Here is a 12,835-nt window from a genome sequence, read left to right on the forward strand (position 1 = left end):
AAAAAAACAAGAGTAGAGTCTGAACAGACTCAATTGGAGAAAGCCAAAAATTGCCAGTCAAATGAAAAATGCATTCAGAAATGCGTAAAGCAGACAAATAAACTCTTGTTCTCATATCACTCAAACTGTAAACCAAAACCATTCAAGAGCTTTAGCTGGATGAGGAAAAGGAGAATGATAGGCAACAGGACTTTGATTCAAGTTATTGAACATGTAAGATGAAAATGCTGTAAAATATGGGGACACTGAACTGGGCGACTGTTTCTTAACCTTGGTTGAAAGAACCATGCTTTGCTTGTGTGCTTAATCCTTAAATTTGAAAGGACTTCAGTGTTTGTTTATAAACTCAATTTTATCTTTAAGTGCCCTTGCGTGAAACATTTGAAGGACGAAGACTGCAAGAAGGGAAAGACTGCACATTCAAAAGAAGAACAGTTCCACATCCAGCAGTTGTGAGAACACCACCACCACTACTGAAACGTGTGGGTACACTGGGGCCAGAAACAAGGAATGCATTCTCATTATAGTTCCAGTCAGGGTCAGGCCAACCCCAAACCTTTTTTGGGGGGGGGCCTCCCCCCCAAGCAGAAATTTTATTTGGAGACCCCTCAGTGCCACCAATACGATTGACTGTCAATGCTTATTCACACACTATAAAACTAACACCCATTATCAATTTCATTTGTTGTAGTCATGTTGCTTACATCATACCAATGTCTGTCTTGCATTTTACCCTTCTACGGTTTAATTGTAACAATACCAAACCGACAAGAGTGGTCAGGTGTTAATTTGCACTTTAACATTCAAAGTCTTACAGTATTAAGTGGCATGCTTAATGTGGTGCACTGAAAAGTAGCTAAATAAACCAGCAGACAATGCATTTACTGTAAACAAGTTCACCCGTTAACGTTCCACTGCAGTAGACTGTTTTTGAGGGTTAACCGTGACCACTCAAAAAAAAAAAAAAAAAAAAAAAAAAACCCTGAAACTTCTCCTTTTTCAGTGTGTTCAAAGTTCTATTACTCAATACCAGTAAGACTTGCAGGGATTGAGTTAGTGGAAGCTTCAGCCATCAGGTTTTTTAGGGAATGTGAAGTTTTCCTGTATAGGAAGTGGCCCTCTGCTTACCAGATCAGTCCTTTATGAGTCGGACAGGATAGATGACCACGCCGCTGGTCAACTGGAGGAGCTGTTGATCCATAGTGTAGGCTAAAAGTTGCTAAGGGAGTGCATGTGACATTGACACCAATGACCACAAATAGAATGACCTATTAAAAAAAAAAAAATTCCATTAACAATTAGAAATTTTAAATAGCATGATATTCTATATAAACAACAAATACAATACAAATTAAACAAATACAAATGGCTGCTGTGCTATTAAATTACCTGCCACATCTGTTGAGGTTGAAACAGACATGGAAGGAACAGCAGGATCAGTGGATGCAGGTGTTGGTAAGTGCTCCTCACCTGCAGAGGATGGACCTAATGAAATAATTAAATTATTATAAAAGTTAATGTTATGTCATATTAGAAGGTAATGAAACTGTTAAATAAAAAAATAAAATAAATTAAACGCCTCACGAAAGGTATGGGTTACCCAAATAACTATTGATTGTTAAACTCACCTGCTGTATCATCAGCACTAGCAATTGGGGCTGGCAGCATTGGTTGTGCCCCACCTCCAAAAGATTTCAACAGAGCTCCTAGGGGGATGTTCATAAGAATATAGTTAATGGAATAGAATGTTATTGTAACAACAAATTAAACACCGCAAACCATCTGTACACACAATCTTAATCTATAGCTAAGTGAGGTACTATGATATCGGAATAGAAGTGAGGCCAAGTATGGTGACCCATACTCGGAATGTGTGCGCTGCATTTAACCCATCCACGTGCGCGCACACACACACACACACTTTGGGGGTTCGTTGCCTTGCTCAAGAGTCTCACCTCAGTCGTGGTATTGAGGGTGGAAGAGAGCGCTGGTTATTGAACTGAAGTTGTCCGTGATGAGGACAGTTGGGTGGGGAAGGATGTAAATTAAAGAACAGGACAACAGCACATCCAACTCTACCTCACCTAGGAGACAAAGTAAATGTACACAATAGATTTGTGATTACTGAAGAAATTAAAATGAAACCTGCCGTTTGTGTCCTCTTGTCAAGTCCTGGTCAGTCAAACCCAGGATGTGCAACATCTGGAATAAATCCAGCATTAGGACTCTGGAATTGCCAGACAGCTGTGAATTGGAAGGGGGGGGCTACAAGATCTACATGACTGCCTGCATGTTCAGCAGGAATAATCCAGGGGACAAACAGCAATGTGCCTAGAAAGCTTTAATATTAGTGTGGTCAAGGAACTACAATATTGTGCCTTTTCTGCACCCTTGTTCCAAGAATACTTGCTGGTAGGCCCTCAGGTCTTCACAGAAGGTTGTTCACCAACACAAGGAGAGCTTCACACGACAGGCTGACACTTCTGGATTAGTTTTTATACTGTAAGGGAACAAAATATACTAATAAACACACGATTACGACAATATATGGTTTATCTGAGTTGGTCTTATATACTTAGCATTAATATTATAATGCAATTTGACAGCCTTTATGACAGCTTCGAATACTATGAAATGTTGCGTGCCTTACTCGGTGCAAGAAACCACATCTTACAGAAGGATTTACTTCAAATATACTTAACGTCAGTCGAGTGTTTGGAGTAAAAACATTAAATGTGGTTCTCATGTGCTTTCAAATGGAGCAGCATTTACTACACAGAGCTATATTTCACTATGCAAACAGCTTTCATTAAAATCGCAGAACGATTTCATAATCCTGAGATTAAATCTGCGATTATGAACGTGATTGTCAGTTTGGTTGTGGTACCCTGGACTGGCCACTTGAGGGCAGTCTTCCAGTTTTGGTGTTTCATGTTTTGAACTCAGTTTCCCATAGTCCTTTGCCTTGTCATTTTGTTCTGATCGTTATCACCTTTTGGCAATTTACTCATCATTTCATCACTACTTATAGCATGCTCTCACTGTCGGTCTTGGCTGCAGTATTGTTTGAGTTACATCGCGTTTTCTGTTCCCTGGGTTTTGAATTTACCTTTTGCTTAGTTTGTTTGGTTTTGGATTATTTGTTATTTTAATAAACGTACTGCACATGGATCTAATCTTGTTTTCTCCTGGCATTCCGTGACAGAATACTGCAGCCAAGACAGATAACGATCAGAACAAAACGACAAAGCAAAGGACTATGGGAAATGGAGTTCAAAACATGAAACACTGAAACTGGAAGACCACCTCTCAAGTGGCCAGTCCAGGGTACCACAACTAGACACTGTGACAGATTTTGCATAGCTTGTTAGTGAACTATGGCTCAGTGTAGTAAATGCTGCTCCATCTAAAAGCGTGATGGAGATTTTCTACCAATTACAGAAGCGGCTTTACTGACAAGATGCGCATAACAATCGTGTTTAATTAATATTGCAGCCATAATTTGAAAGATGCCAGATCTTCTAATCGTGGTAAGTGATCGCTGGCTAATTTGGTTCTTCAAACGAATTTGCGGAATCGATTAAAATATATGGTTTAAGTCATCTAAGATTACTGCGCGTTCTCGTGTTCCCCATAAAAGGGCAGATGTATCGATACTCAACCACGATCAGCAATGCAGCAACTGGCTGGTGGCAGGACAGCAATGTAACCTTTGTAAGTAAACAGCCACGTGAACAAACTACAAAAATGTTATAGATAAATGGTGCATGGTTTTCTTTTTTTTTTTACATGATTCCCAATTTTTATATTCACGATTTCTTTGTACAGGCTTTACATTTCAATATTGTAATAAGCAATTCATGTAATTTTATCTTTGAAGCAGATTTATGTGACGGCATTAAAGTTTAAGGGTCAAGATCAAGTTATCTGCGTCTCCTGCACTTCATCAAGCCACGTACTCCCACAGTAGCGGTCATCACTTAAATTAATGCACGACTAACTATAATTGTGTTCGAGTCGTACACGCATGCTATACAAAATAATTATCACGAACAAATCTTTCAATGAGTAAAACGGTCCATTGTTTTTACTGCTGTCTTGCACAGTCATAGCCCTGAAGCTGAAATTCTAAGATATGGGTGATGTGCACAGAACAGTACATTTAAAAAAAAAAAAACAGTTATGTACACTAAACAGGTGAAAGCTCTTGGTTCTTTAAACTCCAAATACAAAGCCCATGGTTACAATCTAAAACTGACATTTTGAAAGTCAAACAAAGCTCATGTTGAATGCAAGCTGTAATTTATTACCTTCAGATGTCAACCAGACACAGCTGGGCTTGGATTAAAGTGCTTTTATTTCCATCAGGGCTTCTTGGGAAAAGTAAACATTAAGGAAAACAGTGATGCATAATACAATAAAAATCACGAATAAATACAATTCGATTACAAAACCAAATAATAGTCGATCACTACACCAGAGCAACTTCTCAGAAATGCAACTTGATGGTTGCAGTTGGTAGCGATGATCCAAATGAACCATTCTGCCTTCATTTTCAAGTAACACACCTAGCATGGTTTTAACGGATACTGCATTGAACAGTGATAGCATTCACCTTAAAGCTGTTGACCAAGCAACGAGACCAATATGCCAGGTGTTGGAAACATTGCAAGGGACACGGGTTAGTTTTCAGTTCAAGAGGGACTCCTCACCTAGGCAACTCCTGGAGAATGTTCCTATGGCCTTGTCAGTACCTGATTGTAACAATTAACTCATTAACTAATTTAAAGAAACAAGAATATGGAGGCTTCTGTATAAATGAGGTACAACTGCGAGTTGTAGCATTTAGCCATTGGTGATTGTTACATGCATTGATGTCCAGCTGGTTGTCTGGCTTGAGTTGCTATAGTACGGAACCATCTGAGGTCGAACAAGACTAGGACTTGGAGTTGTGAAAAGAGACTTACCCAGGGAAAGGGACTCAAGTCGTCAATGGGCTGTCAAGATAGGATAGCAGCATGCTAATCTCAGTTGCGGCATTTTTAAATTTACAGTAAAAAACACAAAAAAAATAAAATGGGAAAATAGCAACAAGAACAAATTGAAGAGTTGATGTTTGCCCGTACAACAACTGAAATTCAAGACCTCAATCACTAAAACTACATGGACTTCCCAGTCTCGCATGCCTGCATTTGTAGCACACATACTCAGTCCACAATGGCTGTGCTTTAGATAATTCAGGTGGTTGAGGCGTCTGGAAGTCTGCCGGCGCACAGAAGGAGTCGTCTCATCTCCATGTCTGTCAAAAATAAATGCGACTCTTTGAGTGGAAAGGGGAAGTCAGCATTAACAGCCAACTTATGCATTTGGTAAACAGGGATTTATTGAAGTCACAAGATTAAAGATTTATTGAGAACAACATTCACCCTCATTGAAGAACTTCAACCGGTTCAAGGAGATCTTCAGAAAGAAAACACTTCTTCCAAAGCAAGACTGGTTGACAAAAGAGACTTTACCTTGGTCCAAGGCTCAAGAATACCATTTGAGAACAAGAGGCTGGAGGATGTTGCGTTAGTTGACCTGTTGGTGCAGGGACCGATATAGTAAAGGAAGAACATTTAAATGGAGAAGCGACCAATACTTACAATATCATCTCAGTAGGTGGTTAAATTGCATATAACTTCCCAACTGCCACCAAGTCAAAAGAGTTGACCGCATCAAGAAACAAAATTTGGCATGATTAGGAAGTCATGGCATGATACTTAACCTGCCCAGCTGAGGGAGAAGTATGGGAGAAAGGTCCATAGAGGGCTAATATGGTTTCAGTGTTACCTGGAAACCAATATTTGTCAAAGCCTGAATGTTGCATTGTCACTGACTGGCAGAGATGAAAAGCAGGAATGATGACAGCTTTGTTGCTGGCTGCCCTATATAGTCCAAAACAGTGTGAAAGGCTGTGGTTGAGTACCAAGACAGCATAGATATCAGAAAGAATTTGTCTACAGAAGCATTTAAACTTTTCAATAAACAGGAAATTAAAGAAACAGACAAAAGTGGGGTTAAAAGTCGCTTTAGAGACACTTTAACTTTAAATATGAAAAAGCATACACGGTGCCACTGACCATCCATGCTACTAGAGCTGCACTATAAAACGAAATGGAATCGAGATCGTGATTCGACAGAAGCTGCGATTGTCATGCATATTTTTCAGTGAAGCACAGTTCTGTGATCAACAGTAAATCTCCATCCAAAGGCCAGAGGGCACTCTCGCGCTGAAACTCCAAATACGCCCTCGCAGAAGAAACCCAGAAAATGCCTATAGCTGCAGCTGAATAAACAGAAGATTCAACTGCTTTCATCGATTCAACGGGACTAATAAACACGATTACGGCAATGTATGGTTTATCAGAGTTCTTATAATTTATTAAAATAAAGTAGTTTTATAATGCAATGCTTTTATCACTGCTTAAATACAATGAAATATGTTGCATGCTTTATTCGGTGTAAGAAGCCACATCATCTCAGAGGAGAATTTATTTAAAACACTCGACTGACATTATGAAGTGAGTTTGGAGTAAAAATATGTTATTAAATGTGGTATTTTCACATGCTTTCAGATTGAGCAGCATTTACGTCACAGAGCCGTAGTTCACCGAGAAGCTATGCAAACAGCTGTCATTATCTCGAACGATTTTAGAATCGAGCAATAAAGTAGTCTGCGATTTTTGTTTTGTTTTGTGTAACTTGTCAGTGAGCTACAGCTACGTGTAGTAAATTCTGCTCCATCTGAAAGCACATGATGATTTCCTGCTGATTACAGAACCGGCATTACTACCAAAATGTGCATGACAATCACATTTGATTAATCGTGCAGCCCTACATATTACTATGCTTAAAAGGGAGGGAGAAAGAGATCACCTAGACTGTTAACAAACCAAAAAAACAACTCCTGATTGGCTCATAACACTTATTACTGGATATAGATTCTCATTTATTTAAAAAATAAAAAAAATACACAAGGTATATAATCACATAACAAATAAATGTGGGAAAAAAAATAGCTTACCTTTCAATGATTAAAGCAGGTATACTTTCAAGCAGGGCAATCTCTTTCAACATCCTTACACCACAAATGCCATCTCATACTGACAAATGTGGCCCATAGCTAGTGGGCATTTATAGTGATGGGCAAAACCATTGACAGTCACGCAAGATAACAGAAATTAAATTAATCAAAAACTAAACTATATAACTATAATCAACAAATTATTTATCAGTCATGTATTCCATCATTGGTGAGGCATTACAATTTTAAAATAACAAACAATCCCCTTCATCCTCTGCACTTGGTTTCTCCCACCTCCCATAATGCACTACTGCACAGATATTCCAGACATTGCATTCACATAATGTATCTCATAACCCTGTACTTCAGTTACATCTGATCAAATGCACATTAACATTCTTTTGCTTAGGTTGAACACATACTTTTTTGCTTAGTTGGAACAGCAGCTATGCTGATTTCTTCTCTATTTCCTTCTCTGTTTCTGCCACGGGATTGACATCATGTGGTAACTAGGAATCACACAAGCTTCAGTCTGGATCCAGCTCTTACAAAGACCTGAGATGACCGAACACCTGAGAAGAGATGATGGCAACCACTCAGACAACATACAAAACTACCAAATTTTGCTATAAGTTTGATCACAACATATAGTCATTGCTGTTAAAAATGTTCACCATCTGTTTGATTACATGTCATTAACTAACTGCTTGATTTTATCGTACATTTCTGCAATATGGACATCAACTTGAGATAGTCACCACTGATAAGATATTACTAAATATAATGTAGAAACTATAATTTTCTGTAAAGCTGCTTTGCAAAGATTTGCATCGTGAAAAGCGTTAAAAAAGACATTGCAGCAGTGCCTATGGTTTTTCATCTGGTTTGCAGTAAATTGGCACATTTTGGCTGGTTTGGATTATATTGTGCTGTTCTTCTAGTGGTGGTGAGATTAAGCTTCATAATTTTGTAACTTGGGCGGTGCTTTTGTTGAACAGAGGGAAATTATGGAGTTATTTAGACTGAATAAAAGAGGGTGAAAGTGATTAATATGGACTGAACAGAAGGCAGTGGAAGTTTAAAAACAATATTTCTCTTCCACTGGTTTCAGGCTGAGTGGATTCCCCAAAAGTGAACCCTTTCTCGAAGCACTGCAATCAAACAAAGCTTCGAACGTCACCAGTGACGTCACTTCACTAAAACGATACAATCAACTGTCAATCAGATTTGAGGGTGGGGTTTATTGATATAGTCAGAGTATGACATGCCCACTACTAGTGGAAAACCAAGTTTTCATTTTTATTCATTCCTATGAGGAAAATAGGGACAAATATCCAATAAATTTGTCTATCTTTGGAACTAAAAAGTTGTTGTGTAGTTTTTTGTTTTTCTTTCACTTTGTTTTTCCAAAAACCTGGAACTAAATATGTATCACCTGCAAACAAAGGAAGACTGTTCTGGTTACAAGCAACGTCAAGAGGAAATGAAGATAGATCTGTGGAACCTCTTAACTGAAGGGGGTCGCACAATGGATGAGAAGCGCAGCGCCGCATCACATCTTTAAAATTCGCACTGTTTTCTATGTGTGAATGCACACCGGTGCGCCACTCAGCGTCTGAACGTGCCACAGAGCACCACTCACTACTTTTTCAGTAAATCACATTATATTTGTCCCAAATGATTGTTAATGTACATAATGACTTCCTCCTAGGCTGGAAAATCTTGTATTGTGCATTTTTCAGCAAAACGCTAATCTGTGGCTTGAATAAAGTCTGGCTGCTTCATACAAAGAGCTATACAAGGGATCACGCTTTCTCTTTCCGTTTGCTCTGTTTTGTCAAACACTTCAAACTCATCGACACCACTTTGTTCATGAAGTGAACTTTTGCCTGTTTGGTGGTTAGATTAATGGTTTTGTCTTGTATGATACCTGTGAGTTGTTCTAGGCGCGGCGCTGCACTGCTCGTCCTGTGTGCAACCAAAAATTTTGTCTGACAATTTATTACATCAAAAAGATACAAATATAGGTTATAAATACATTTTTAAAAAGTTATGTTGAATAAAATGCCGAAATATGAAGAATTCAGAGCATCCTGAATTGAACATACTCTGCAATTGAATGTCACTACTAATGTCATTTACTTTTTTCTTTCTGATTTTAATTCATCAAGATAATTCACTGTGTCTGCTGGAACTGTGATTATGATATTCATTCAAAAAATTATTGAATCCAACTACCCCAGTATATGATTCTTCAACATTGTTCTCAAATTAATTTTTACATTTTTTTTTTTTTTACTCATTTTGTCATTGTTGGATAAAAGTTTTTTTTAAGTGTTTGAATTTCAAGATATTTTTTTAATTTCCGTTTTTGTCCTTTAAATGCTCAAGTGTGGAACCGCATTCGTACACACCTTGTTAAGAAACAATATAAATTTAAAACTAATAATTGAGATTCGATGTTTGTTATTCTGTTACTGAAGGACAAGAGTGCAGTTGAGCACGTGTGAGTGAATTACATCTATGCTGTCAGCGGAGACCATGTCAACTAGAGACAGATCCCCTGCGAAGACCTCATCAGCTCGACGACCATCGGCACAAGACCACGGGAACCAGACGAGTCCTCTTCTCAATCTGACCTGTGTTGCAGCCTGGAATTAAACCATGCCATGCTGGTTTCGTCTGGCCAGAGGAGAACTGGCCCCCGACTGAGCCTGGTTTCTCCCAAGGTTTTTTCTCCATTTCTGTCACCGATGGAGTTTTGGTTCCTTGCCACTGTTGCCTTTGGCTTGCTTAGCTGGGGACACTTGACTGATTGCACAGACACTATTGGAAGACAGCTGAACTGGATGATGACATCACTGAATCATCAATGAACTGACTTAAACTGGAAAAAATTACTCTGTTATTGTCTTATTGCATTATTGACAAACTATTTTCCTGTTTGACACAACCAGTATTGTACAAAGCCCTATACAAATAAAGGTGACTTGACTTGACTGTATGAAAAACACTGCTTTATAAAGACTTTTACTAATCTTTTGTTTTGAATCAGTGGTTCAAAGCATAGAAGTTCACCAAACTGGCCAAATCATTTGATTTAATACAAAAAATAAGAATGAAAACATTATTAAATAGAGAATAAGGGAAACTAGAGAGAAAGTCAGACCGGTTGGCCTGCGGTAGCTTGACTGCTGTGGCACACTGATAGATCAAATGAACGGCAAAGTTATCTGTTCATGAGAGTATTTTCTGATTGTTGGTTCAGACTGTTATTGCTGTTAATAAAGAAAGATGCAGATCTGCTATAAAGACCTGATCTGTAGATTTGGTTTGGGGGTACAGTATAAGAAGCTAAAGTAAATTTATTTACAGTGATGAACTGTTCAACTGTGTGTATCAGTGAAATCTAGCTCTGACCAATCACACACATTTCTGTTGAACTTCTGAATGCGATGGACCAAAAGAGGTGTTTAGTCTATTTTTAACCAGCGCTGCAAACACCAGACTTTTGTTCAGTTTACATGTTCACAGACTCACAGATTCTCTCATAACATGGGAGTAAGAGATTTGTTTTGCAGTGTAGACCATTCAGTGATTGTAATGGAAGTTTCTGTGAGAGCACTGAACTCTTAACCCCACTGAATGATCTTTCACTCACATTATAGGACAGATGAGTGCAGAATTTCCATCCATTATCTCTCTTGAATAAGTCATTAACAGGTCTTCTGAAGGCATAAATACTTAATTTCTTACACTGATATGAAACATTTTATATAGTTATTTCAACTTGCCACAAACAGCCCTTACTTGTGTTTGTTTCATGACTCACTTGACAATGAGCCCCTGAATCAGATTATTTTTAATAGATATGGAGCTCAAAAAACCTGTGCACAACTACAGCATCTATTACAATAAAATAAAGGTTCAAGCTGAACACAGGTTTCATTTTATTTTCGAACAGTTACAAGTTGTTTATTGATAATGCTGCATGCACCTGTACAGTGAATGGATAAACGCTCTGGATCTGACTCCAGATGATTCAATAGAGGAAACAACACAGCACTCAGGAGTAAAGGCAGTAAAGCGCAGCTCAAACTGAACTTTCAACTGAAACCTTTGAAAGCGCACAGATCTGAACCCTGACCCTCATCTTCTGGTATTACGGCTCAAACCCGTGGTGTGGAGGAGCGCCGGGAGCTCAAGGAGAGCAGACGCGAGTGCAGAACAGAACGCTCTTGGAGGGATTGTGGCGTATGAAGAAGAGGAACGGGTGATCGGCGTGAAAGCTCTCTGGACTCATCATGACAGCACCGGTGGCTGCAGCCGCCTCTGTCCCCTACTCGTTCACTTCAACAAACGACTTATGCACCACCTTAGACAGCACCAGATCGTTGTTCGGGGACAGGCCGGAGAAATCGGCTGGAGAGCCTTCATGTCATAGGTTTCCTCCATTCTGAATCTGGGCAGAGACACCTCCACTTCCAGCAGATCCATCTTGTCAGCTCGGGTCCACTCCACAAAGTTCTCGTAGGTCAGCACGCTCTCCAGCTGGACAAGAGAGACCTGTTAATGTCGTTTAAGCAGAAGACTCGTCGTAATAAAAGCTAAGCGCAGGTGTCTCGCCTTCTGCAGGCCAGTGGTGTGGTCCTCCATGGCGTTGGGAAGCATGATCAGCATACTGAGGTCTTTCCCAGCATACGGCAGCTCCAGAACCTGACAGTTCACATCAGGAATGAAGGCCAGAGGAAATATGGCCTTCTGGAACATCATCTGCACCGGTTTCGATTCATTCTGTCAACCATCAGTGAAACACGTCACAGTCACGCTCACATGACACGCTGCACGAATCATCAAGAAAACATCAGGAATATTCAACATTCCATGAAGAAGAGAAGAGAAGAAAACACTGGACGTATTGTGTGGCAGCTGAAAGAATCTCTGGCTGCAGTCTGTACTTCATCCAAGAAACGCATTTCAAAAGAGCGCAATCAAAACTAGGGCTGAACGATTAATTGCATTTGCGATGATATCGCAATTTTTCAATCGCAGAGGCTGCGATTACACTCGGTCACGTGACACGCGAGAGTAAAGAGGTGTGTTCAACTTGAAGATCGATTGGTGTATGACATCAAAGTACGGCGAGAGAAAGCATAAGGAGACGTCCGCTCTCTCTTATAGCTCTCGCAGTGCTTTGATGACACACACCGATCGGTCGAAGTAACGCTGCTTCATGTCGAGAGCGGGCCATCAGCAGAAAGAAAATAAATAAAACAGTAAACAGCCAAAGGACGTAACTTAGTATGGGAGATGGATTGGTTTGCGAAAGCGAAGAGAAAAGCCATAGATGAAGTCACACAGACCCAGGCAGGTGCTGGTCATTCAAAAGCTAAATGCAGAAAATATGACGAGGCATATCTTGCTCTCGGCTTCACTCACTGTGTCTGTACCGGACGCTACAGTTGTGTATCGCGCCGCAACAGCTCTACACTGGATGCGACAAAGCGACCATTGCAAATCATTTTAACTTTGTGTCAGTACGTCATAAATAGAACAAGACATCAGTTTAATGTCGGGTTTTGTCGCGTCGCACCGCATCAAGCGTGCACAGCGTCACTGATTATAATGGTTCTACTGTATTTTTCTGCTCGTGTCCGGTGTAGACATGGTGTTTAATGTCTTTGGTGAGGAAAGCCTGTGTGTGTACTATGCCTTAGCGGACAGCATGAAACCAACAATAAATAAATAACAGAGAGAATAATAATAATA

General features: G+C 39.6%; 1 long non-coding RNA gene and 1 pseudogene across 3 annotated transcripts; both read right to left on the bottom strand.

Annotated features, from left to right (window-relative positions):
* Nucleotides 1–4,860: 4,860 nt before the first annotated feature.
* LOC107573832 (uncharacterized) lies at nucleotides 4,861–5,923 on the bottom strand. 3 transcript variants are annotated; one of them, XR_001607578.1, is made up of 3 exons: nucleotides 5,833–5,923; nucleotides 5,427–5,580; nucleotides 4,861–5,299 (listed from the first exon to the last, which is right to left on the bottom strand). It is a non-coding gene; the product is annotated as an uncharacterized lncRNA (long non-coding RNA). The 3 variants fall into 3 exon arrangements; XR_001607577.1 differs by having other exon boundaries at nucleotides 5,768–5,847; XR_001607579.1 differs by lacking the exon at nucleotides 5,833–5,923 and adding an exon at nucleotides 5,646–5,696.
* Nucleotides 5,924–11,030: 5,107 nt separating this feature from the next.
* On the bottom strand, nucleotides 11,031–12,301 carry LOC107573831 (leukocyte elastase inhibitor-like; annotated as a pseudogene).
* Between the last annotated feature and the right edge of the window lie 534 nt (nucleotides 12,302–12,835).

Source organism: Sinocyclocheilus grahami, unplaced genomic scaffold (assembly GCF_001515645.1).
Source record: "Sinocyclocheilus grahami isolate Dianchi unplaced genomic scaffold, SAMN03320097.WGS_v1.1 scaffold2046.1, whole genome shotgun sequence".
In the NCBI taxonomy this organism is placed as follows: Eukaryota; Metazoa; Chordata; class Actinopteri; order Cypriniformes; family Cyprinidae; genus Sinocyclocheilus; species Sinocyclocheilus grahami.